The 26,603-nt window shown below is 36.9% G+C and overlaps 1 protein-coding gene and 1 long non-coding RNA gene across 35 annotated transcripts in view; one reads left to right on the top strand and one right to left on the bottom strand.

Annotated features, from left to right (window-relative positions):
- RAD51B (RAD51 paralog B) overlaps positions 1-26,603 on the top strand; it is a 404,685-nt gene that overhangs the window by 56,273 nt on the left and 321,809 nt on the right. The window lies entirely within an intron of this gene.
- Positions 12,744-16,282, bottom strand: LOC135303064 (uncharacterized). Its single transcript, XR_010364598.1, has 3 exons — positions 16,101-16,282; positions 13,656-13,781; positions 12,744-13,011 (listed from the first exon to the last, which is right to left on the bottom strand). It is a non-coding gene; the product is annotated as an uncharacterized LOC135303064 (long non-coding RNA).

Genomic DNA, 26,603 nt, shown 5'->3' on the forward strand with positions numbered 1-26,603 from the left:
GCTGACTTTGTTGCTTAACTAGTTGCTCCTTCTGATGTTATTTTTCCTGACTTGCCAAGATGATTTGGAATTCTAATCTCATGGTTTACTTGCAGTCTCCTCCCTGCTTACCTGTTTTTGCAAGAAAAATGATCATTCATTCTGTTAGAGATTCTTTGTGTAAGTCTTGGCTGGAACCAGACTTCATGCAGACTGTACCATTTTATTTAGTGAGAGACCTTTAAACACTGGTAACTGCTATGTGTCATTTTGCAATACACTTTGCATAGATTAATCTAGGTTATAGTTTTCTAGTTTTAGTAACATACCTATATATGAGGGTCTACTGCTAAAATAAAAATACAGTATTTGTATAAAAATACTGGGTATTATTTGCTTTGGGTTTTTGTCTTTTTTTCCCCATCCCTATCACCTTGTTGTTTTGTATGTGCTGTAAAAAACACAACTAATTGTACTGATGGGCTTTGATACCTTGTCTTGGGAGTTTAGGGTTTTACTAGATGTACTGTTTTGACTGTATGAAAAACTGCATGAACCTTTGGGCCAATGATGCATATATGACTCTGCAGAGAAATACTTATGTTTTGAGTATTCAGTGCTTTTTGAATTTTTTCTTGTGCTTCTTCCTTGTCCTCTGATTTTATTTAAATTGTAAGTTCTCCAGGAATATTTCTGCATTTGCATAATTTATAGCTTAATTTATAGCTGAAAGGGATTCTTGTCTTTAGACAGGACATCAAGGCAAAGAATAGTTGACCAGATTGCAAGTTGTTGGAAAAATCTGGATGGGTCTTGAGCTTTTGTATGAGCTCAGTATATACAAATTGGTGATTTGATTTCCATATTCTCTAGTGTTAGTTTGCTTTTTGGTTCCTCAGCCCCAGGACTTCTGGGAATAACGAGGACCAGCTCTGCAATTGTTACTCCTAAGTAATATTTTACCAGCCCCCCTGAGGCATAAAGGGATGGGGATAAAACAAAATTTAGATTGGGCAATGCATATGTCTGTTATAATACAAATGTGCCCAGAGATCAAAAGTAATATTTTACTTTCTTGGAAACTGGGGGTATTAGAAATGATGGTGCCACTTCCCTCTTTGTGTCTACAGGACTGCTTTGTGAGAGCATTGCAGTCATGTGGAGCTAGGTGTGCTGCTGGGGCTGCTTTTTTGAGCAAGTTTGGTCTGCAAGCTCCATGATGCAGTCTGCTGGCTGCTGTTAACTACAGAACCTGCCTTTTGCAGTCTGCAAGATTTCCTTCTTTCCACATGTAATAACAGACAACCAGACTAAACTATTGCAGCTAGATGGTTGATGATCCTGTTCTTCCTTGAAAATAAAAGTATCTAGATTTGCAGGGCAAGCTTTTCAGTCTGTACTTTTTCTTCTGCTTTTGAAGCTCTTGTGCATTAGAAGAGTTCTTTGTATTGCTCTGGTTTCCTTACTCTGTTTTGCTTGGAATTAGAATCTCTGAGCTATAACATAAGGTCTTCTGAGAAACTTCATTCTGACTTTTATACAAGAAGACTCCATCTTCTTTATTGAGAACAAGTATGTTTTATATCATTGTTCTCTGAAATTTCAGCTATATGTGTTGATTTTTTTCACGCCAGTTTTATAGTTCAAGTTGAAAACCCATCATTTTAATAGCCTTTTAATTTGTCAGATATTTAGTATAAAACAGTGGGAGAGCCATTTTTAATACAGATTCCTTTGAGAGTCTACATGTTATCAGCAACCTCATCAAAACTGTCATGTTACCTCTGTCTAAAAGGCATAGCTATATCTCATTTGAGAATATAGCATTTCTGCTGTAATATAATAAGTAAACAAAATGAGATTTCAAGGTTTTTATTGAATAGGGCTGAACAGTTTTCTGCAAAGTTTTGATTAGACAGGAATGTATGAGATGCTGGTTTTTCTTGTTGAGACTACATCTGAATTTTAATAATGACAGTATTTCTTTCCAACTCAATAGTCCTAACATTTGATACTCCAATTTGGATAAGCTGTATTGCCCATCCCAGCATTAAAATAACTTTGTGTCTAGATTCCAGCATTTTCCATGCATTTTCTTTGTATTTATTGTATCTCCTACTTTTGACTTAGGCAAGGAGTGCTTTTCTCTCCAACAATATCTGAGGTCTTGACTGGGTTCTTGGCAGTCCATGGTATTACATTTTTCGTTATGACCTGATCAGCAAGATTAGTTCTAATACATGAACTATTTTTGTTTTTTTTGGTTTTTTGTTTTTTTTTTCATGCAGCTGAAACTTAGTTCTTGAGAGAAAAATTACTTTAGAAGTGTTTACAGCTTAGATGCTTCATAAAGATTTCCCATAGGGAAGAAGGGGCCTTGCTTAAGCAAGATGCTCTAGGTACTTTACTTCTCAAGAACACTAATTTAAGCAAAATGGCTTCAGATATTGGCAGTCTTTGAAATACCGAACTGAAGTTATTTTCCTGTAAAGCTTATGAACAATACTAGCAAGCTACAGCTGGGTAACTGAAAGTTCAGTATAGAGTGATGTGTCTTTCTCTGCAAGTCTTAAATTTTTGTGTCTTCTAAGGCTGCCGTGTTTTGGTTTTTGTGGTTGCATGGAAGAGCTCTGTCACAGCTCTTTCTGGAACTGTGATGGAAACAGTCATACCTGGGCAGTGAGTACAAAGTTTCTGAGGGGGCCTTGGGTGCACAACATATGCACAGAAGTCCCTTGCGTTAGAGCAGATGTGTTTTATTCTGCTTCTGTGATATCCCGAACATGGAGCTGCTAGAAGCAAAGAGGCTGCTGAAACACTTTGTGAAGCTTGTCATATTTTCAAGGAGCAGATTGACAATAGGAAAGGAAATAGTTATTTAGAAATCCTGTTTGGGGTTGACAGCAACACTTACTGCGTTGTCTCCTTTCTCAGTTGGCTTAAGGGGAGTCACAGAAGAGCCACCACTAGCAATGTGGAAAATCCACTGATCTGCAGCTGCCATTCTGAAGTTGTCCCTAGGAAACAAGACACCAGGTAACAAGCTGCAAGCTGAAAAAATTACCTGTGCAAATCACAAGTGACACATGGGTAGTAGTTTAATTGCCTGCTTACAGAAAATGTGAGTAATCCAAGAGGTAGGTGGTCAACAAGTGGCAGAGATTCTTTCTTTCCTACCTGCCTTGTAATTCATTTCACTGTCACATTTGCAACTGGTTTGTGCTTGCTTATGAGCCTGGACAAGGATGTAAACCAGCTGAAAAAGCAAACCGGGGGAAAAATCTAGTGGGCGATTGTGCAGCTGAACAGGCACTAATGTAGGCAGAAAGGAGGGGCAGGAGTGTGTGGTTTCTGGCAGCAGCACAGGTTTTGAATGTAAAACTGCATTTTCAGTAAAAAGGATAGCATGAGTAAAAATGCTAGAGGGATTTATTACTCAGAATGAGCAAGAAAAAAGCTTGAAACCTTCTTTAAACTTGGAACTGTTCTAGGAAGGCCCGTGCAACTTACCATTATTGTGATGCTTTGTACTTTGACTAAAGGTGATCCAATGCCTGATTGTATACAACCTCTCCTCACACTGCTTCAGGCTTTTTTGCACTATTAGGTCAGTGTCCTGGTTGTAGTCTGTGCATCCTGATTTTCAAATGCATCATAATATGCTGTATTTGCAGTTGTCATATATCCATGCATAATGAATTATGGCTGAGGTCAGAAATTATGCTGAATAGTAGATTTTCAAACCGCAGTATTTCTTCCTGTGCTAAAATTCAGAATGGTATGTATAACAATCCATAGAATGGCTGGTACAATTCATAGCACGCTTGCATTCCTTCATTATTAATAGTTCCATTTCCATTGGTCAGTGTGTTATGGCTGAACTATTACCCAAGTTTTTGCAGCTGCTGCTTTAAGAGTCTGTAAAATGTAGTTATCTCCAGCTTCTGTTCTTTGTCTGCTAGTAAGAGGAAATTTTACTGAGAACTTATTAAATTGTCCAAGACTGTAAGTTCAAGTTCAGGTGAAAGTCTGTGATCTTGATTTAACTAACTTGGCGTGTGGTACTTTGCTTGTTCTTTTGTTTGGACTACGTTGGTTGCTGCTGTTATTTCAAGTAACAGTGGTTTGTTTCATCTTGTTAGAGGTTCTGTGCATAGTTGTTGTAGAGCTGTATCTTGTCATTCTATTTTTGGAACATTTTGTGCAAGTCTTAGCTGCTAATCTGTTCTGAAGATAGACCTGTAGTGAGGTCGGATTTGAAAATAATGGGGCTATGGGTAGTATGTGTGGGGCTTTTTGACACCCTCTAGTAAAAGGTGGATGAAGATGAATTTGTTTCAACAAAGATAGCTATTGATGTAGAAAATAGTTTGTATGCAGGTTGCCAGAGTACTTTGTGCTTGATACTGAACAGCTACTGGAGAATAACAATTCAGATTATTGCTAAAACAAAATAGTTTTATACTAGGTACTTGGAGATGCAAAGATCCAGAAGTATTTGTGTGGTCCTCTGTGCGTGCATGTAATTTTTTAAAATTTCAGTGATGTCAAATTCCAAGTACCAAGTTTGTAAATCATAATAGATACACGCTTTTTTCATTTTTTAGTGCCAGGTAAAATCTGTCAGCATAAATGTGTAATTTCTTCAATTATAAAGTAATAATACTTGTGTATATTTAAAATAATTTTCTTTTTGTGTCCTGGAAGAACGTAATTTTTGCTGATTGGATATATTGAAATATTTATCATCTTTTTAAAAACAGTGGTAGGGAAAAAAATTGCATTATGCATGCATGACTATGCCATCTGCATTCGGTCCAGTCATTCACCTCTGACTGGATCTCTTGCCAGTCTAAGATATTGGCTGTTAAAATACAACCCAAAAAGTTAGGTGTCCATTAATTCCCAAAGCCTTAAAGTTGTTTTCCTGCCAAGGGCCACTTATTACCAGTCATTAAGTGGTAGTAGACTGGTCTGTTATTAGGATTGTATTTCAGTGGCCTTCGTGTTTTGTTTGCTTGATTTTTTTTTCTGGTTTTGGAGTGTTCATCAATAGGATTACTTTGAAAGAATGTCTTCAGTTATTTTAGTGCTCATTTTTACTTTGAGCTCTGTTTGCCCTAAAGCACTGCTGTTTTGTAGTTGGCTTTGCAATCCTTTCTTCTGAAGGAATAATTGACTAGGAATAATAGTTGTGTTTTTTTCCTCTCAAGGCTGAACAATTTGTGCAGAAGCCTGCACTCTTTCTTCTAAAACTGAGTCTTTGAATGGTAGAGGAAAGGTCTGCATACTGGTGATTGGTCATGGATTATTGGTACAATGATTTAGCTACTGCCTTTTTTTCATGGAGCCCTCCAAATACAAGGCGATACTAAGCACAGGAGATCTGTGAATAGCCAGGAAATGAGAGCCTGTATAGCAATCACACAATTCAATTTGCTGGTACTGGAGTGCAGTAAACTGCTGGAACTCTTTACATTTCACAACTTGTTTGACATCAACAAGGCAGCCTGGATGGTAGGTAATGCTTAAAAGTGTGAACCTAGCCCTGGTGTGCTTGTAGAGCCTTCTGGAGTTTGGAGCAGAAAACCTAAGAAATAGGCCCAAAGCCTATTCATGTCATGCACACACTGCAACTGATTCTATTAAACCTAACTGTATTATTTATATAATATAAGTTTGGATTTTTGTAACTGTGATCTTCTTCAAATACTGATCATGTCCAAAGACATTCTGGTGATTAAGAATGATCAGTCACTTTACCCCAGTTTATCTGAAGGCTAGACAACATTGGCTCTCGTGGCATAGCAAACTGCCTTCTTTCTAGGAGCTCAATAACTGACATTTAAGATTCTGTTGTGTAAGGAATGATATAAACAATTGGCTTTTTTTTTTTTTTAAGCAAAGCACAATGTAGATTTGGGTCATAAATTTTGCTGAATGTGAAGAGAAACTCAAGGAAGATGAAATTCGTGGTACCAGACAAAGATGCCTGGTTCATGATGCTGTGGTATCAGTGATAAAATTCATATAGGTTGTATTCCTAAAATATAAAAAATACACACAAACTTAATTCCTGTCATGTTCTTCTGTCAGAAACTATAGATGGAGTTATAGCGTTAAAATATTTTTTATCCATGCTAGAATTTTTTCAATAATCCATGTACTAACACAATTTGTGACCTCAGAGTACTTCTACTCCAGCTTTTTCCTCAGCTTCAATAAATCTCCTTCCCAATTCAGAGTTGTAACTGATGAGGTAAAGTGAAGAAATACCAATAGATGTGAAAGTTTGGGGTTTTTTAATTAGCTCAGTTGATGCAGTCAGGAAAAGGGAGAGTTCACTAGAAGAAGAGCTTGGGGAAACTTGCCTGTCAGCTGGTCTAGTAAAGAAGAGTATTTCTGCCTGTAAGCATTGCTTTGTCTAGTTTAGACTCTGTGGAGTTACTGATGAGCACAGACATTAAGCTTTCCTGCTTTTGCTTTGACATTTAATCTGGAGATTCTGTTTATGTTTAAATTGCAGGTTTTTTAATGCACTGTAAGACGCTAAATGCTTGTGGTCATTTATATCCCTTTGAATGTGAGTGATCTAGTAAATATTAATATCAAATGATTAAGCATATGGATATGCTTAATCATTTGGTATTAATAAATTCCTTTTTGGATCCACTCTCCCAGTGTCGATGTGTGGAAGTTTTATCAGAAGAATAAAGACAGCAGAGCTTTTGTAAGTTATGTTGTAGAGCAAGCAGCTTACAGTTTTTGATGGTACTGAAATGGAAGCAGAAAGCTGACCCTCCTCCATCTTCCTGCAGCAAATTTTAAAGCAATTGGAAGTGAAAACTGACATTGAGATTTCTCTTGAGTTTTTGCTGTTATCAATCACCATGGCGCTTCATCTGTTGTATACAGCAGCTGAGAACATGTGTCCTTCTCGTAAAGGTTTTCTTTTTCCTTTCCTTCAGTATGTACCTCTCCTGTTTTTAAGGTGAATGTCTTTTATTGTTTATTCTTCCTCTTATCCCCTCTTAGGTGTCTAAGGACACCTTTAAATCTACCACCTTGTTTTGAGACCACAAGTTGCAAAATTAAAACTAATTTCAATCAAGAATGAGGTTTTTTTGGAAATGGTGAAGGAAGTGACAGCCTAAATTCAAGTTAAACCCCTTAGTGTGATTTTCTTGCTAGTCTTCTGTTTTCCACTCCCTTCTTTACATTCTTCACTTTATCTGTTCAAGGCTTAAGAGATGTTTCCCATATGCTTTACAACAGCTGTTGGTTTACAGTGCCTGTTTAGTCATGGTTGAATTTCTTGGATTTTTTAGTTTTCTGAAATAAGCACAACCACATTGTCCTGGCCAGTTAGGATGAAAATGTGTGTGGCTGAAAAATTCAAGCTGTACTCATCAGATTTAGACTCACTAATATTTTACATATGTGGTTGAAGGTGAAATAACACATAATTTTCTGACAATGCTGTGGACTTTTTTATATGCATAAATATGTAATCATACACAAATTAATATACCCTTTATCTTATGAGGTATTTAATTTTTTTTCCTGGATAACCTTTTTCACTGGGATGACAGGATGCAATGTTCTTTCTTTTGACTTATTCATTTTTATTCTGCTATAGTTCCTACACCCTTTTGAAAGGAACAGCTGTGTTGCTAAGTTGTCTTTTTTTTTTTAAACTTAGTTATCCTTGTATCAGCTCCTGCTTTCTTGAATCCATCCTGCCCATTTTTTTATTTTTGCAAGTATTTCTCCAGTCTTTTGAGATCTCCTGGAATGCTAAAGCTGATGTGTTTAGGTTCCTTCCATTTGTGGTGCTGATGCACATGCGTTTTGCAGGGACAGTACAGGGGATTTTTGGTGCTATTGGATGTTGTGCTGTGGTTTATTTGTTCCTCTCACTTCAGTTAGAGCACTAATGTGCTTAAGACTAAAATGTGCTTGCTCTTCTCAAATGTGTTTTCTCTATTGATAAAATATAGGTATGGCAGATATTTGTAAGAAATTATTTCAACAGGGTTCTTTAATTATACTGAAACTGTAGGTACTGGCTTTTGAGTTACCAAAACCTAGATAGAATTAATTCCCTGTTGTAGAAGTCATTGCAATCCACTTTTTCTTCAAATTTTTGGACATTGAAATATTAGCATTTACACTAAATACTAATCATAGAAGCCTTTTCAAGAACTCCAAGCAGATTTTTTATTTGTGTGGATTTTTTGGTTGCTCACTCTATATAAATTGCATAAATGCTCTGGCAGTGCTGGTAGAATATAGAGGTAATGTAGAAAGGAGCCAGTAACCCTTCAAAATATGTATCACAGGCATATTTTGTTTTCTGTATTTTCAGAATACCAAACCTATTCTGAATTGCATTCTGATACTCATTTTGTATTGCATCAGCCCATTGTCTTTAGTTTTGTATTCTATCAATAACTTTTCAGAAGATGCTTATGGCTTTTTGATAGGAAAACATATATTCTAGTAGCTAGAAGTTGTTTGGATTATATTCTCAGCTGTGTTGTCTGGTATCTCCCCTGGCTCATGTTTGATATGCACAGGAAAAAGAACCTTTAATGAACAGGCCTGTGGCTGAAGAATTCTTTGTGGCAAATGTTGTTTGCTCAATGACTGAAATAAATATGATATTCCTACTAGGATGTGCAGTGTACTGTCCTACAGTGATTTTGGGTGGTTTATTTCAGACTGGGGTATTGAGTGTGTATTTTGTACGGGGTCTGATTAAATTTGCTTTTGACTGTGACTGCTGTTTGTCTATTGCTTATGGAAAACCGGTAGTCTTTCTACAATCAAATAAATTGTTAATTTAGATTCTTGCAATAAGTATCTAATAAGTGCTTGCTGGAGAAAAATACAGGTGGGGTTGTAGAGAAGCTTAATTTTTACGTTGTAAGTTAAATTCCTTCCCTTGTTAAGATTTTACGAAGTTGATTTAGCTGAAGAACTTCAGTATTCACTTTGAGATTGAACACAACAATGCTTTAATTACCCACTTGAGTTAGGCAGAGTGTTTTGTTAGCTCAAACATGCTCTGGTATTTGTTATTCAGCAGTGATTTTTTTCATGGTACATATCTTTGATGGTCTCATTGACAGAATTGGGGATTGGCTATACTGCAATCTTTTCTGCCAGTTGATGAAGCCTTTCACACAGGGCAACATCCACAAGGTGGTGCCTTTTCATCACCCAAAAGGGAGAGGAACTTCTCTTTACAAAGTTGTGTTGGCTTTCTGCCTGTTGCTTGGTGGAAATGAGAAGTTCAGATACTGAAGTGAGTGCATCCTTTTCTCCCTGGATGTAAAGTGAGCTCTATCATTCTCTGTTCTTTCCAGCCTTTATGGTTGCAAACTGACTGTGATGCTCACAAATTCAGAGAAGAGAAAGGTAATGGCTTGGAAATCAAAATTGAGCCATGTTGGCCGAATCATGAAAAGTTCTCCCTGAAATACTGAAGTTGTACAGATCAGGGAGGATATATGCTGCCAGAGAAAAATCACACCCAGAAGTGCAACAGTTTTTTCATAAGGCTCAGTTTGGAACTATGCAGGAGCCTGAAAATGGAAGAATGTGCAGTGCTTTAGGCAAATGCTCTGCAGTTTGGGGAGTGGGCAAAGGGGAACTGACATAGCCTTGGCTGTTCTCTTAGACATAGTTTATCTTTGTAAGGTGAATCCAGTTGAAGATGAGGCAGCTGGAATATGTTGTCAGATATTGCCCTCTATTGCAGAGTAAGGCTTGAGAATAGAACTGTTATAAAGAAAGGGGCTTTCACATGACCTGTATGTAATTCCCAGCTGTGAACCCTCTGGCAATGAGCGTGAAATCCAAAACACAGCTGATAGGGAAAAGGGTTGTTGTCAGCTCAGACTGAACACTTGAGTATTCATAGCATGGTGCTTTGACAAACAGACATTGGAGTACATCAGAATAATTTGGTTTTGAGATCTGTGCAGGGCCCTCCTTCTAGCTGTGTGTGCTTCCAGTTACAGTGGTAATCAGGGCTGAAGGAGAACCAGGTGTGCACCATATTGTACTTCTTTTCTTGCAGAACAGCAAGCCTTCAACCCCCTCCCCCCAACCACTCCCTTTGTACCTCTCTGCCAAATTTCCTGCTGTAAAATGGTCTTATGTTTGCCTTTATGTACCTTGTGACCCCTTCAGAATATTTGTGGTATTTTAAACCCTGAATTGTGTGCATGACACAGTGTTTAGTTTGGAAGCAAAGTTTAATCACACATGCTGATTGTCGTGTTTATTTTGGAACCAATAAGTAGGAGGCAACCTTTCATATTTTATTAGTCTGGATGAATTTTCCCTGTTACTTGATAACTGTGTATATGTTTGAACTTTAAAAAACCTGATATTTAAAGGAATGCTGGAGCACAGATGGCATTTGAATGCAGCCTCTCATCCATTCTGGGGTTGGATTCCATTGGGCACCTAAACTTGGGTGTTTGTGGTTCCCTGTGGTGACAGTGATAGAGTGGCTATTTTGTTTTTAAAGGATTGTGTATCATGTCTCTGTATGTGCCAGTGAAGCTGGAGAGGGAGCTCTTCTGGAAAGAGCAACATTAGAGGAAAGTCTTTTTATATTTGTTTCTTCCATCTACTACAAATGAAGTGAGCTGTGTTTGCAGAAGGAGGTTATAGCTCTGAAGCCCTGACCTTATTTTTTTTTGCTTCCCACATGTCTGCAATTACAGCAGAATAAGCAAGTATAAGATCAGGATTTGCTACTCCTCCCAACCTGCCATCTATTCCTAACATCCCAGCAGAGCTGCTCCCATGGTCTGCAGTTGATAATCCTCATGGGGTAATTCTAGCCCCAGATTTTAACTGTCTTTGCATGTTGAGGATCTTGGGGAGAAAAAGGAGTGAGTTTCCATGAGCCCTCTTTTAATAGAATGTGATGAAAAAGGATGTAACTGAAAGCTGTGAGGAATCCACCAGCAAACTTTTTTGCAACATTGCAAGGACACCTGCCTTGAGTATTGCTTTTGCTGAAGCAAAGCCATTTTGATGCACAGTTCTGTACATCAAGAAATAGAGGACATTGTATGAGATAGTTAAAGCTGTGTGAATAACTCCAAGCTGTATTTTTTCTTGTAACATTTTACTTGTATTTTCCTTCTATATGAAGCTTTTTTTCAAGAGAAGTGTTGGAATTCTCCCCTAATAAAGCAGTACACTTAAAAGAAAGGATTTAATAATCCAGGGATTTTTGAGATACCATGTGTTTTCTGTTTAAAGCCTTGTGTAGCAAAATGCAGTTTCTTTTCGTGACAGTTATCTGGGGACTCTGGACAAATGCTGTTTTTCTGGTGTTTGCTGTAAGTTTTTTCTACTCCCATATCTGAGTTACTTGATCTTGTGAAAGAAAACAGGAAGTTTTACGAGCATAATCAAGATGAGAGGAAAACCAGGCTAATTTGTTGTGGTTTTTTCTTTATTCTGTTTTTAATTTATTGAAAATATGAAGATCTGCTTTAGACCATTATATTAACTTGAATTTCATACCACAAAAGTGACTGTCTGATCTTCTGAGTATGTATGTTAATCTGCATGGAAGACAATGCTTGAATATATATATCAATTTTGGCATAAAATTGATAAGTTATTTCTGTATTATGTTTTTGGCACTGTGTTCCATTTCACTTGAGTGCAGACACAGTAGATGGCACTTGAGTTACTAATTTTATGATGTAGGAAAGAAAGCCAAACTCAGGTACAGAGTTAGCTGTTTGTAGCAATAGGCACATTTCATGAAAGAACAGTTTCAAAGATTTTCTGACAGTTAAGTACTCCTAGGAAAAAAAGGAAACCATGCACAAATTCTTTTTCAGTACAAGCAGACCATTTCCAAGTCCTCGAGTTTGTTGAAGTTTTATAAAGGAAACTGAACAGGAATCATAATCAGTCTGAATCATAAATATATAGTGCCGGGTTCCCTTCAAACATGTTGCCAGTGTTTGGTTTCATAAAATGTTGTTTACAACTTGTTCCCTAATAGAAGTTCTTTCGTTCTTTCTAGCCTTGCTTACTCTCACAGAACATTTGTGATGTGACCTCTGATAGCAGGTGAAAGATAAAAATCTGCTAAGAAAGTGGATGTCTAACAATATTGTCTTACTATCAGAACAGTTTGAATACCGTGTTCCTTACTGTGGCTAAGATTGATAACCAAGGCTAAGAATATGCTGGTAGTTCTGTTAATCAAAAGGTAAATATTTGATTTAGGGTATTCCAAAGTAGTTACCTTATGCAGTGTTTGGTGATGTACTCTTAGACAGTACTGTTTGGTCATTTGTTAATTCTCAGCTTTCAGTAGTAGCATTAGGTAATAGACTGACAGTGCTCAGAATTGGAGTGGCAGTGTGGACTTCTCCAACGATATCCTGTCGCTATGATTCGGCACTAAGGTTTATTGCTGAGTTAAGAAGATTTAGTCAGACTTAGTCCGTGATTCATTGTTTGGCCTTTCTGCTGATGGTCTTATAATACTTATTTTAATGAAAATGCTGACAGAGTAGACCTAGAAATGAGCTTCATTTGTGTTGTATTCCTATGTTATTTTATCACACTGTCAGTTCCAGGTTTTAGGGTTCATAAAACTGTTTGAAAGCCAAAAATGGATGTTTATTTACTAGAGAACAGAGTTCTAACTTTTTGTTTTATTTTATTTAACTGATGTTTTTAAAATACAAAGAGATCTCAGTAGTGCTTCCATGGCTTCCAGAAGCTGCACCATGCCATGTTTGCATGAGCCCAGTGCCAAATTCCTGCCCCATGGTGGGGCATGGGACATGTGGTGTGCACAATCACTGCTCCCTGGTGCTGCTCTCCTGGGACCCAGGTCCTTGTGATTGAGGCTGCAGCCCATAGGTGGTGTGTGGCTTGTAGCAGTCCCCCGGTGCTCTGGCCCTGTGGCTTCTTGGAGTTGGGTTGCTTGGGAATGCAGGCCAAGTGAGTAAAGCCTCTCTGGTTTTACAATGGCTGAAATGTAAGTATGGGGACATCTGGCAGATTGATTTTATCACACTCTCCCAAACCTGTCATAGCATGTGCTGACAATGGTGGAAGCAACCACAGAATGGCTAGGAACATATCTTGTGTCCCATGCCACCACATGGGGCACTATCCTGGGCCTTGAAAAGCAAGTGTTAGGGCAACATGGTACTCTAGAAAGAATTGAATCAGATAATGAACCCCAAAACCACTTCATAGACACTCGGGCCACAGAACACAGCTGGGAGTGGATATAACACACTTCCTATTGTGCACCATGCTCTGAAAGGTGCAATGGTGTAATGGACTGTTAAAGACTACACTAAGAGCAGTGGGTGGTATGACTTTCAAACACTGGGATACACATTTAGCCAAGGCCCCATAGTTAGTCAACACCAGGTGAGCTGCCAATCAGGCTGGCCCTGCCCAATCAAAATTTTTATGTACTGTAGAAGAAGATAAAGCTCCTGTAATGCTGGGGAAAAGAGTCTGGATTATTCCCACGTCCATGGGATGCTTTTGGGCAAGGACCCGAGTTGCACATGATATAGACATTTATGTATGCTGTACTAATGTTTATGTGATTTGTCACTACATTGGAAAAAAACCACTGTGTGTTAAGTAGATGTTACCTGGCACTGAGTTTGAACAGTGCGACTTTCCACGGAGCTTACATCTTGGTTTATTTTGCATTGAGTATTTGCCAGTGGGTTTCATCTCTCTGTACTGCTCTTTGTGACAGGTTTTGTGGCTGTGCACTGGATAGAAACATAATTAATAGAAAAGTGTAGAGAATTTTGAGGGTGTAAATTATTATAGCTGTCTACTAGCATAGTGTCTTCATTTCACCATTAGGACAAGACCTCTGATGATGTAGCTGCATCTGTGCCTGATTGAGGATGCTCCATTAAGGTTAGAAAGTAAAATCCTTTTAGCAGCTAGTCATGTTTTTTTCCTTCCAAGAAGCCAGCTTTTTCCTCTTCGATTGAGTCTTCCCAGCAGGAGGTGCCTTTTTGCTTTGCCAGTTGGAGAAAACCCACATCCACTTACAAAGACTATACTGGAACTTAGAGGCATTTCGTTTTAATTCCAGGCAGCCATCCCTTTGCTGCTGCCTTTGGAACAGCTTAGCTGTGGAAGAAGTGAGCTAATGTGAAGTACTTAGTGAAGCCCTGAAGTTTATGGTTGGAGTAATTAAGGAGAGGAATTGCACACCCTGTACTTGATTTTTGTTTTAATTAGTCTTCCTTTGATCTAGTAACTCGATTTAAATTTTAAGATTTTAATCAATAACCTGCCACAGTATGTTGCTTAATTCGTCTCCTTTTCAGCCTGTAGACTAATGTAGAATATGGTTTATGCTTTCTGGTTTTTATTTTGTTGGGAAAGGTTTTGACTGCCACTCCTACTTCCTATTTTCTACTGTGAGTTTTTCCATCTCTCCCATCCTCTCTTTTCCTTCATTTTTCCCTCTTCTGTCCCAATCACTTTCTCTATTCTCAAGTATCTTTGCTAACTTCACATTCATTTTAGGATGTAGTTGAGAATTGTTTTAGAAATCTGTGAAGATGCCTGAGGCAGATTATCTCCTTCACTGTGAATTAGTCCCATTCTTTCCATGTGACTTCAGATTTATTGGAAGAGCAGTCTTTTTGCTGTTCCCAACAGCTTCCTGCACTTCTCTGCCTTGCTGAATGAACTAGCCAATTTTAGTACTTACTTATTTAAAAAATCTTTTATTTACTCCTACCTTGGCATCTGAATTTTCCTTTCCTATGTGATTGTTCTATGCTTCAGTTTATCATGTTGTTTTTGTGATTAAGCACAAGGGAATTTGCATGTACATTTTTCACATTGTATCTGCAACTTGAATGTTGCAGAAGCATGCTAGAAGTCTACTCTGATTGTATTATTGATGAATATTCTTTCTTTTTCTAGCAGGCTTTAATTAGTACAGTCCACGGTTGTTGTGCAGGTCCTCTTTGATGGGAAGAAACTACAAGCTTTAGAAAGAGAATGGCAATTTAAGTCAGAGGCACCAGGCCAACCATCATTTCTTCAAGAAAAGTAATGAAACATTAATATTAACATAAACCAAATAAGGCTTTAAGTTTTTGGAGTCTTATCCAAAAAATTTTGCTGCCAAAAAGCTGCTGGGCAAATATGGAAAATGCTATAGGAACCTGGTCTATCTGCTTTAGAAAAATAAAACTTTATATTGACATTACCAAGATTTGAACTTTGCTTCTAGAAGTGGGATGTTTTAGAATCCATCTAAGCTATGTTGCTATTAAGCTTTTCTTGTCTCTGACTGGATGTGTGCCCTTTTATATTTTATAAACACGCAGAAAACTTCTGGAGCTTCTGATACAGTTCAGTGCACAAAAATGCTAATGCATGCATGCTGTACTTGTGATCTCTATTTGGCAACCATTCTTTTATTTTTTTTTCCTTCAAGTGAAGGAGGCTGTGCTTCTGATTTTTCCATGATAATTTGCCTGATCAGTGATACAGCTACCTATTTATTAAATACTACCACGATATGTCTTTCTGCTAGCTTTTCTTTTTGCCTGTTTTGTGTTTCCTGTTTTGTTCCCCAATGCAGCTGCCTCGTGGTCACTGGAGTTGCTAGTAGGTGGATGGAAGGAGGCCTCTTTTAGTGCTTTGCCTTATTGGTGAATTTTAGCTGCTGTTTATTTTACTAGCAGCATTACAAAAATACCTTTTCTGGGTTTGTTTGGTTTGGTTATCTAGTTGCATGTGTTGCATTTTGCATTGATGAAATAGATAGTTGTGTTGGATTTCTTCTCAAGTGTGGTGGAATCTAGCTTTCGTAATTCTGTGTTTACTCTGTGATATTATACATCTTAGCTTTGATAATGACAATGAAAAACCAAATCAGTTCAAGTCTCAGGTGATCCCATGGTATAGCAGAATATGTTGAAATATATCAAGTAAATTTTTCTCATTTAAACAATGAAACTGCAAGTCTTTATAGCCTTTAAGCTACCCAACAGAACCTAAGGAAGAAGTGGCGACAAACAGATATTCAGTATTTTAAAAATATGAGTGTGCACCTTAAATAGTGTAACCTTTATATGCTTCTTGTCTACGATTCGGGTGATGGGAACTTCCTTTGAGAGATTTTTTCTTGTTATAGTCAGGACATTTTCCTGTAAAACTAATCTTTCTTGAGAATTTTGAAGAGCAGCAATGAAATAGGTTATAACTAGCAAGAATACTGTCTTGGCTGTTCTGAAATTGCATACCCTATTGTATTTTTCACAAACGCTATGCCACATTGGATATGCCCCTAAACTTTTGTGATGTAACAAATGCATTTATTACAACAGTTCTGATTACTCTTAACTGCTTAGAGTGGGGTTTGTCATTCATGTTGAAGCTATTCTTATGATAGTGGTTCCCAGCACCTGACACTGAGGTGGAATTCTTGCATGTGGTTCCAAATCAAATAAAATAATATTTTAAAAGCTACAAGATAAGTGTAAAATTGTATCTTTACCCATCTTGCATATTGAAATAATTGTTTTACTGTTTTAACTGTTTTGGAAATAGACTATTTTAGACTGTTTGCTTGCTAAAGGAATCTCATAATCCCTACATAGTACTGCAAGTGATGCTTTGCTGTTGCTTTTAAAGAATTTCAGTCCAGCAGCTTGTAGGATGGCTTGGAAGGAAGTAAATAATCTTACTTGGCTCAGGCTTTTTCAGTGTCTCTGGTAATTTGAAGTACAAATGATAGTGTGAGTGAGTATATGGTCATATGTGATTACCCAAGAATTGAAAGGGTTATGGTTTAAGACAGCATGAAGACTGGGAGTCTTCCCAGTTCTTTCATGGTGCAAGAAGTTTCTACTATGCCTTCCCTTATATCTTATCATTCAAATTAAAGCTGTTTATAGGTGTGCCAGCCTTTCTCAGAAAACTGCATAGAAATGCATCCCCTTAGGCCAGAGATCTTTGAACACAGCACTGAAGAAGAGGATAAAGTATTCTTGGCTTGTATTCACTCTATCGTGACTTGAAATCAAAAGTAAAGTCATATGACCAGGTTGAGCCTTGATAAAGGAGTAAGTATTTTGTACTATTGCCTATTCCATCACAGTGGGAGCTTTAAAAAAAGCCTCCATCCAGAAGGTTGTTCCAGATACTCACCAATCTATTGATTCTGCTCTTGCTTACTACAGGGATGGGTGAGTGTAATAGTGTGAGTTTTTTAGGCATATAACCACAAAACTTTGCAGTCTCTAAGATTTCTATTCACTGTTTCTCTTTTGATCTTGCAGTTGGCCACAGGTGTGACTCAGGTACTTGAAGGACCTACAGTTTCTCTGAGTATGGTTTTGACTGTCTGACAAGCTTTCTAGAAGAAAGCACTGAGAGAAGAGGCTTGCAAGCAGAATATTGGGACTTATACAGGAGCTTCACCAAAGGCTTTCATTTCTGGCAGAAATAAAAATGGTTAAACAATTAATTGTTTCACAAAGATAGAAATGCAAAATTGCTTTTGACTGCTTGGCTTTCATAAGGTCTTTATTACATGTACAGCAAGCATTAAAAGTGAAATAAAAAAGCCCACAGCCTTGTAAATAAAGTTAATTCTACTGAGACATTGAAAATAGGAAAAGCAAGAAAACACTGCCACTGTCTAAGAAGGTTAATGAAGCACTTCATTGTAAGTTACACATTATCTTGATTACTGGACTTTTTTAGAGACCTGCAGGACAATATTTTTCTGGTAATCTTTAAGTAAAAGTTCATAGTATTGCAACTGAGTGACTCAATTTCATTCTAGGTTTTGAAAAAGCAAGATTAAGGAATTGCATTGTTCTTTTCCTATGCCTTGACCAGAAATTGCTTTAATGTAACCCAAAGTCTGGACTGAATTCAGAGTGATTATGGAGACTCAAAAAAGGCATGATTTTTCCAAATACAGGAGAAATTTAGATATAAAGTGTTTGAGCTCTCTCTTGCATGGCATATATAAAATTCTGTTGCCTCTGTTGGATCTATTGTGAAAAAAATTATAAATACAAAAGAAATTGTAAACTAATTTAAGGAATGAGATGTTTTTCCAGTAATTTGTCTATTTTTGTCCAGTCTTGGAATGCTATTAGCTTGTTTCATTAATATGCTGCAGTGTAGAATTCCATGGGCAAGACCTCCAAAAAAAAAGACATGGGAGTTAAAAAAACATAATGTGACTTTGAATTTTGAAAATTGTGTCAGCAAAACATGCTTTTAAATAATTCAAAGACATTTCATGTGAGATCAATAACTTTTAAAATATTCTGTTTTGGAACCAATGCTCAGCTTAATTTAGCTTTCATAGCTTCTCATAGCACCATGCAAATTAAGTGCAAAGCTTGTTCACTGTAGGTAACTGCAGTAGGTTTGGAGGGAATGGGGAGGACATTTCAGAATTAAGATGAGCAAAATCTTAAACAGATTTAAACCCATATGAAAGGTATAATTTTAAGATTGAATGGATGGAAAAGAGAGCCTCTTTTGCAGGAATGTTGTGAGAGTTGATGTGAAGAATCGAGAATTACTCAGTGTTTCCCTTATCATGGCATAAAAGATGTGGTGGTGTTGTGGGTTTCAGTGTGATTTTTGCCTTGTCCTTGTGCTCTCTCCCAGCCCTGGTTCTGTCTGATAGCCATGACACAGCCATGTTGTTGGCATGCTGTTGTTGAACAGCCATGCTGTTACCATGCATTCCCATTCTTTGCTTTTGCTTGGTCTGGCCACTCTGGAATGAATCCTGCGCCATTCAACAAAATGTGCTAGCTTAGGTCCTGCAGTACACTTTCACTTTGTAAGGTGGTATTTATCACTAGTGATGTTATTTTGGTGGGGAGCTAATTGTCTGTGTGATTTTTTTTTTTTTGTTAATGGAAAGGGAGTCATGTTTTTTTCGCTTAAGAAACGTGCAGTGTCCTTGGATGCATTTGCACTGAGCTACAACTGTACAGCTGTCTGTGTCAAACCAGTCATGCTTGTTCCTGTCATGCTGGTTTTATCAGGCCTGGCATGGGTACCTCAGTGTAATTAAAGGAGCATCTTTTCTGCTAATGAAAGATGCAGCTGAATAGGTGCTTGTCTTCACTAGGTTATAAATGCTAGTAACTTCTTGAAGCTCAGTGGTAAAAATAAATGGATTTTCTGCACCCATTTCATCTTAAGCTCACCCATATATGTGCAACTATGCACATACTGCCCAGTTACAGTACTGCAGTCAGATCTGTACAGTAGTGCAGTCACTGAGATGGCAATCAAATAGTGCACAAATATGACCAATGATTTGGGCACATCTTCTGATTTCATTAGAAAAGCTGTGAAATTGTCCAGTCAGTAGAGGAAAGTAAGTTTTTAAAGCCTCATCCGAAAGATCTTCATATGGTAAACTCGCTTTTGTTTGCATCCTGACACAGATTCAAACTGTGGTTCTACAGAGTCTTAAGTATTTGAAACATGAGGCAGAGAGATGCAGGTCATTCCTCTGTAGCACTTAATGGAATAACAACATCTTGCTTGTAAATCTAATTGGATGTCAGCTGGTAAGTGGAGAAGGAAGAAAGAAAATGGGAATGCTTTTAACGTTTTTTAGTATCCTGTATTCATGTTTTGAAATGCAAACACCAATGGGAGATTTAAGAACAATAGCAAAATAGCATTACATATTCCCCCTCACCCTGCCACTTTTTTCCGTATAAAGCAGATCTTTTAGTATTTTGTCAAGTGCCCTTAGTCTTTCATATTCAAGACAGACTGGCTGAGTGGAAGGTTTGAGAAGAATAAATAAAGGAGTGGGAAACAAAGGGGGTGTGTGTATTTACTTGTCCAAGATGAGGAATTTGTAGGTATTAAAGTAGAATCAGCCTAGGTTTAAAACCTAAAGGAATGGCTAAAATATTGTGCTGTTTTAGGTAGATGCTATTTTCCCTGTGGGCATTTGAATCTGAGTGAGGTTTGTTTTGTACAGCCAAACATGATTTATCATTTCAACATGCCCAGTGGGCTAAACCTGAAAATGTTTCATAACAAAGATAACCAGTATAAATGGTATATGGATTCTTTATTCATTTGAAGGTGAACCTCAAAGTAAACATCACTGGTTTCCTGAATGCTTTAGTGGTACTTTGCTATGTTTGACTAATGGGTGTTGTAAGTTTGGGAATTTCAAGCAGCAGGATGTATTTCACAGAGAATAATACTTGAGTAAAACAGTAGTCCAGTAGTCTGCCCAGTAAGATTTCCTTTAACATACATTTCTTGGCTGTGTAAGTTGCAAAAAGGTTGTAGGTGCTCACTGTGCAAGGAAACAGTCTCTTTAAAATGTGTGTTTGGGTGCTTACCATTAGTGTTTAATCGCTGAAAAATATTGTTCTGTTTGACAGATGACCCTCATAGATGATTGTTGTTTTTTTTATTAAATACAAAATAATAAGAAGGTTGTAGGTATGGGGAGAAAAAGTACATACAAGATAAATGTGTGGCTATTAGTTTATTTAAAGATAGGATAGTCAGAAATAAAAATACTGTAGTGCTGTTGTTTAAGTATAGTGACCTGCCCTGAAGTTACAGGGCAATGTAATTTCCTTTTAGCAATAAAGCAAAAGGGCAAGATTAAGGTTTTGCTGTAGATGATACCAGATCCTTTAACTATTCATTTGACTGTTGAAAAGTATTCATCTTCCCTTGCTAAACTGGCACCATCTGATAATTTAACACTAAAGCATAATTTGTAGTTATTGTTCTTTTAATTTCAATACTTGCTTGGTCATTATCTGTTTGAGGAGTTTTATTTATTGCAACAAGCATATATTCATCTGTCATTGCTATATTTTCTAAATGCTCAAGTAATGGAAGGCTATTTTTAAACTCTAAAATCTCTTGTGGTTAGTCTGGTTACAAGGTGAGCATCAGTCTTGAGACTGTAAAAGGAACAAGGATATTGTTGACCTCTCAGCACCTTAGGTTCAAGTCTGACATTACTTACTGTGAGTAAGTTCCAAATATTACTTCTTCTCCATCTGTTGTAATTATGACTGTGAATTATTTTTTCAAAGTGTTTCTCTTTCCTGTAAAAAACCCCAAAGCCTGTCAGCTAGAACAGCAGTATCACAGAGAACCCTTCTGTTACTAAGGGACTGTGCTGAGTTTTGCCAGTTCAGATACTTTTCCTTGTTTTAAACTCCACTGTTGGTGATGGGTGACAGTTTCCTTTCATCCTTCTGTATGTGCTGCATATATTTTATGAAAGACATTAGAATAGTGCTTTCCTGTCAGGGCCTAAGTAAAACTAGAATAAGGTACCTAGTGGAGAATTAGAAATGTGAATTTGTTTTAGTTTTTTGTAATGTGGAGTTGTTAAAGTAGACCAGGCAACTGATGAAGTAGGATGGGAAGACCAGAAGATTAGTGTCAGTAGTTTACCACCTGCTTAGTTTCCTAGAATTTACTTTTAAAGCAAGTTTTTCATGTCCAGATGCATACACACACTTCTCCTGCAATGGGGAATTTACCAACTGCACAGAACCTGTTGGACTTGTTTAGGACTTGAAGCAACAAAGTGATTGTGTGGTGCTATGCAGCACTGTTAGCCTTGGGCATTTATTGTGTCTACACTGTGCAATATGTAACAGCACTTGTATGGACCTCTGTTGAAGGGGGGTATTTCCTTGACTCTGAAGTTTGTCTTATTTTTATTTGGAGATACCATTGGCCTGATGTGTTAATGAAACAGGCCTATCAGTGTTAATAGGAACTGTACCTTAGTCTTTGGCTGGGGATAAACAGATCTCTACAATACACACTGCCTCACTGTGGTGCTAAGGTTTTCCTGGTGACTCTTGCATGCAAAATAATGCAGACAATTACAGACAGAATATGAGCTGTCTTTACAAACTGTGAATTTGGCTTTAAGTTCCCACCTCAGCTGAATATTATCATCTTGTTTCATACAGATGAAAACTGCATATCGTGTTAAATGTATTTCAGAGGATTTCTAGAGATGTTGGTTAGGTAGGAGCTCCCTCCGGTTTTGTTTTTTATGTGCTCAATATGCATAGCATGTGAACTAAATTGGTGAATACCTTGGATTACATTAGAGGGATGAAAATGAATGCAGAGTAAATGCATCCATAAACATAGTTAGATGAAGGATCCTGCCAGGTATCCCAGTTATAATTAGGAAGCTGAGCATAGTTCTCCAGTTTTTAGTCTGTTTACAGCCTGTAGAGGAATAAACAAAAGTAAAAAGTTATGTCAATGTCAAGTAGTGCTAGAGAAAAATGAACATGTAGCATCAGATCCATCTGGCAGGGAGAGACTGACTTCTCTTTCTTACCAGAATCCAGTCCTCTAAGTTCCCATCAAATGAGGGAAGTCTTTCTACCTCTGATATATTGTTTGTTATCTTTATTTCTTTATTGTGCATTAGGGTAATCTAAGATATTACTTGTTTACTTTCTATTGTGTTTAAAATGTGTATTCCTATAGAATCTGAAATTGTACACCAAATAAATACCAGTAGTTTTATTTCTTAGAATAATGTCATTAAGGAGCAAAATACACATCTGCTGAAAGGTGTATAGGGCAGAATCTCACTTCTTAAATGCAGCAATATTAAAGAAGCTTGTAAGTCAATCTCTTACACCAAATCATTATCTTTTAAGGGAAGTTTTGAAGACTAACTACTCATGTACGAAATTTTGTTGTTGTTGTTCCAAATGTCTCTTTAAGTTCTATTAACTATTATGTCTCTGTAATTTATTATTCAGTATTAAGAAGTTAGGAACTACTATAAGATTTGTGTTTGTTTGCATCAAGTATACTTTCACCTTAACTGTCTTGCTTTCACTCACAATTCTTAAATTTTGTTTTTTTCAAGTTGTTTCCTTATATAAAACTTTTTCACTTTTGTCTTTAGGCTTTCAGCATAATTCGTTTTCATCTAGATTTTCTTTTCTTGAATTTGTTTCCACAGAAGGAAGATTAAAGTTCTGGTAGCAAATGTCTTCACGGGACCCAAGATGCTTATGTTCTTTCATCCTTCACTGTTGGAAATCTTTTACTGTTACTTTTTCCCACCTCTCCCTCTACTCCATTCTGCCCCTCATCCTCCAATTCAGTTGTAGCATCCATCTGGACAGTTACCTTTTGTCTGTAAGACTGGCATAAGCCTCTCACTGAAAAGAGAGGGGGGCAATGTATGTAGTGTGGATGGAGTTAAAATGGTCATGATGCCATTGGCATCGTGATATACAAAAATAAGTATGTAAAATGAAAGTCTGTCTGCAGTTCTTAAGGGTAGCTTCTAAACTTGAAAGAAACTTCTCGTAAGAAATCAATTTATAACCAACTTAAGGTTGTGTATGAGAGATGAATGCTTGCTTTTCTCAAGTATGACTCTGAAAAAAGAGCTGCATCTTGCTTGGCCTGCTGCTGCACTGTGGTTTAGCATGTTCTGATTGTGGTGTACATGAACTAGTTTGGGTGCTAATTTTTTCTGTCAGTTACCAGCTTCATGCCCATCAAGAGGGGGATATTTCTTAACTCTCATTGTTTTGACAGAGAAGTTGCCTACCTTAATTTTGTGTTTTTTGGAAAACTTGCTTTGTTTTGTTGTTTTGGTAGATTACAGGTATGTTGAATGTTATGTTTTTAGTAAACAAATACCTGTAACTAATTTTTTTTTAACAAAGCAGGTTTCCAGTTTCTTTGGTAAGAAATGTAATAAAATGTTTCTATTGGTAATGGCCGGTGTAAGAATGTAAATACATTTGTTTTTTGGCATTACTGACCCATAGTACATCAAATTAATGGTTCTGCAGTCACTATTGTCCTTTTTCATTGCTATAAAACCTCATCCATGCTACAACTGTATTTTTTGTAGTTGTCCAACAAAATTTATAGATAGGTAGATGATAGTGACCTGGTAAAAGAAACACGTTGCAGTCCAGTAGATGAACTTAAAAGCATCTTTGTTAAAAAGCCTTCATGTAAATGCAGTGTATGTATTATTAAACCACTACAGATGTGCACTTTTTCCATGATGACATAGAAGTCCCCAGAGGAAATTGCTGTATTTTATTGTCTTAGTGAGGAATATTGCCATATGAAATGATTTATTCCAGAAATTTCCCCCCTAGTGGATTTGCAGGACTGGCTGTAAGCCTATAGCTTAGAAAGCAGAAAGAGTCAGAGTCTCAGAGCAGTACAGGTATTGAATAATGAGCAGTTCATTTGGTGTGATCCCTACAGTTCTGCAAATTTAAACTTGTAGCCAGTTTGGCAAAACCAGAAGGATATGGGAGATATGTCTATATTTTCTATAGGGGAGATGTATCTCTATTTTCGGTGGGCAAAGAGTTTAGCAGACATCCTATCTCTGCAGGGTTCAGCATCTCAGTATATGTAAAAGAACAACTGCTTTAATTAACTGCTGTTTTGGGAATGAACACAGGGAAATACATTCCTTTATAGAGTTTTCATAGCTCACAGTTTTGATTAGCTTTAAAGAGTTATGTAATTTTATCTTTTTGAGCTGCATATCGCACTAAGCAGGGATTTTTTTTCTTGGAAAATCACAAATGCACACAAAATATATGGCCAGATTGTGGTTTCTGCTGTATTAATCATAGAATCATTGAGGCTGGAAATGACCCTTGATGTCATAGAGTCCAGCCATGAACACACCACTGCCAAGTCCACCACTAAACAGAGTCCCAGTTATGAATCTTTCCAATTCCTTCAGGGATGGTGACTCAAGAGGTTCCCTAAGCAGCCTGTTCCAGTACTTGATAGCTGGGAGCTTTTGGTTGTGATGTAGTCTTTAGTCCCCTTCCTTAGGCAATAAGGACTAGTGCTTTTGAATATTCTTTCTTAATAAAGTGATTATTTCATTAGTGACTACAAGGCTCCTTTCAGTTGTTTAGAATATGTATATGAAAATTCGTGGTATTTTCTTACATCAGCTCTTCTGAGAAAAATAAGGACAGCTGTCAAAATCTTTACCAAAGACAAATGGCTCCAAGAAAGGAAAAATAATAAATGCTTTGCTCCCTGCTTGGACTATATGATACACTTAAACCTGAACCATTGAATGGACAAATGTCTGTCTTTTGTGGCCCATATGTGCCTCTCAGGTGTCACTTTCCAAAAACTACACTGCAGTTGTATTGAATACAAATTTAAAATATATTCTGTTGCTCTTTGGATCAGAAGCTGTTTTTCTCAGGTAAATGCATTTTGGTCACCTCTTCACCTCTTTTTAAAAGGGTGCGGTCAAAATGATGATCACAGCTGTTGACCTCTAGTCTGGCTGAATTTTGAGACTGCTCAGGTAGATGCACCTCATCTCACTGGTGAGGCATTATGGTATAGAATTTGTACCCATTGCAAAAATGCATAAGGTCACAGAACATGGCAACAGACATTTATATGAGATGCACTTGTAAGTAATGACTTTTCATGTTTATTTTTATTTTAAAGTTGGAGAAAACTAATGAGTGAATGCAAATATTTTATATTAATTCAAAACCCATATTAGTTTTTTAATCTGAACCATAAGATCATACATACCAACAGAGAATAATTCACTTTCCATTGAAATGGAAACTAAAAGGTAACCAAAAGTTTGGAAATAATGAAATGGGAGTACAAAAAATAGATGTCAGTTTTTAAGTGACCCCAACACCTTTGTGAGACCATATCAGCATCATCTTATCATGTTTTGACATTACATGCTATTTTTTGTGCTGAAGCGTGCTGGCAATTTACTGGAGATTTTTGTTGATTTGAAAATTCTGGTCATGTTCTAATCTAAGTGCAGTGCCAAACAAGTAATAAAACACAATCTTTTTATCAAAAGGCATTCAAACTTTTCAACAAGTTTGAATGCCTTTTGATAAACCAAACAAAGTTAGTTTATCTTGGTTAGTATAAATGTTGATAAATCTGGTAGGTTTTGGAGTTTGGGTAGCCTTGGTTATTATATTTTCTTTTAATACCGAGAATCTCAGAAATGAGGGATTATTTTCAATAATGATTTTTGATCTTGAATATTTAAATGTAAATAAGAAAGGTTAACAAAAGAAGTAGAATGTGATGTCTGCCTACATTTTCAGAAAAATGCTTGGCATTTACAATTTAGCCCTGAGATAGAGGATTCCTGTTCTAGAAGTTACTAAAACAAAAAGTTATCTTAGATAGTGATGTACTTTTAGAGGCTATAGAAGCAACTCTGAAAGAATTTCACTTCTAGAGATCAGTAAGGGTCTAATGAGAGAAAAAGAATAGGTACATTTAACAAACAGGTTAATAAAAATTTCATTTTTTAGTTGTTCCTTTACCCAGCCCACTATGTTGAGCAAAATATGGTTACTTTTTGCTTAGTCCAAAGCTAAAACATTATTGGTTTCACTTATTTAAACTTAAATAGTTAAATATATTAAATATATTTGAATAGATTTGTTGCATTTTCTTGGGAAAAGAACAGTTTGGTTATTTGGCAAAGTTGCTAAATTGCAGTAGAACTGTAATAATGTAACATT

This window comes from Passer domesticus, chromosome 6 (assembly GCF_036417665.1).
Source record: "Passer domesticus isolate bPasDom1 chromosome 6, bPasDom1.hap1, whole genome shotgun sequence".
NCBI lineage: Eukaryota > Metazoa > Chordata > Aves > Passeriformes > Passeridae > Passer > Passer domesticus.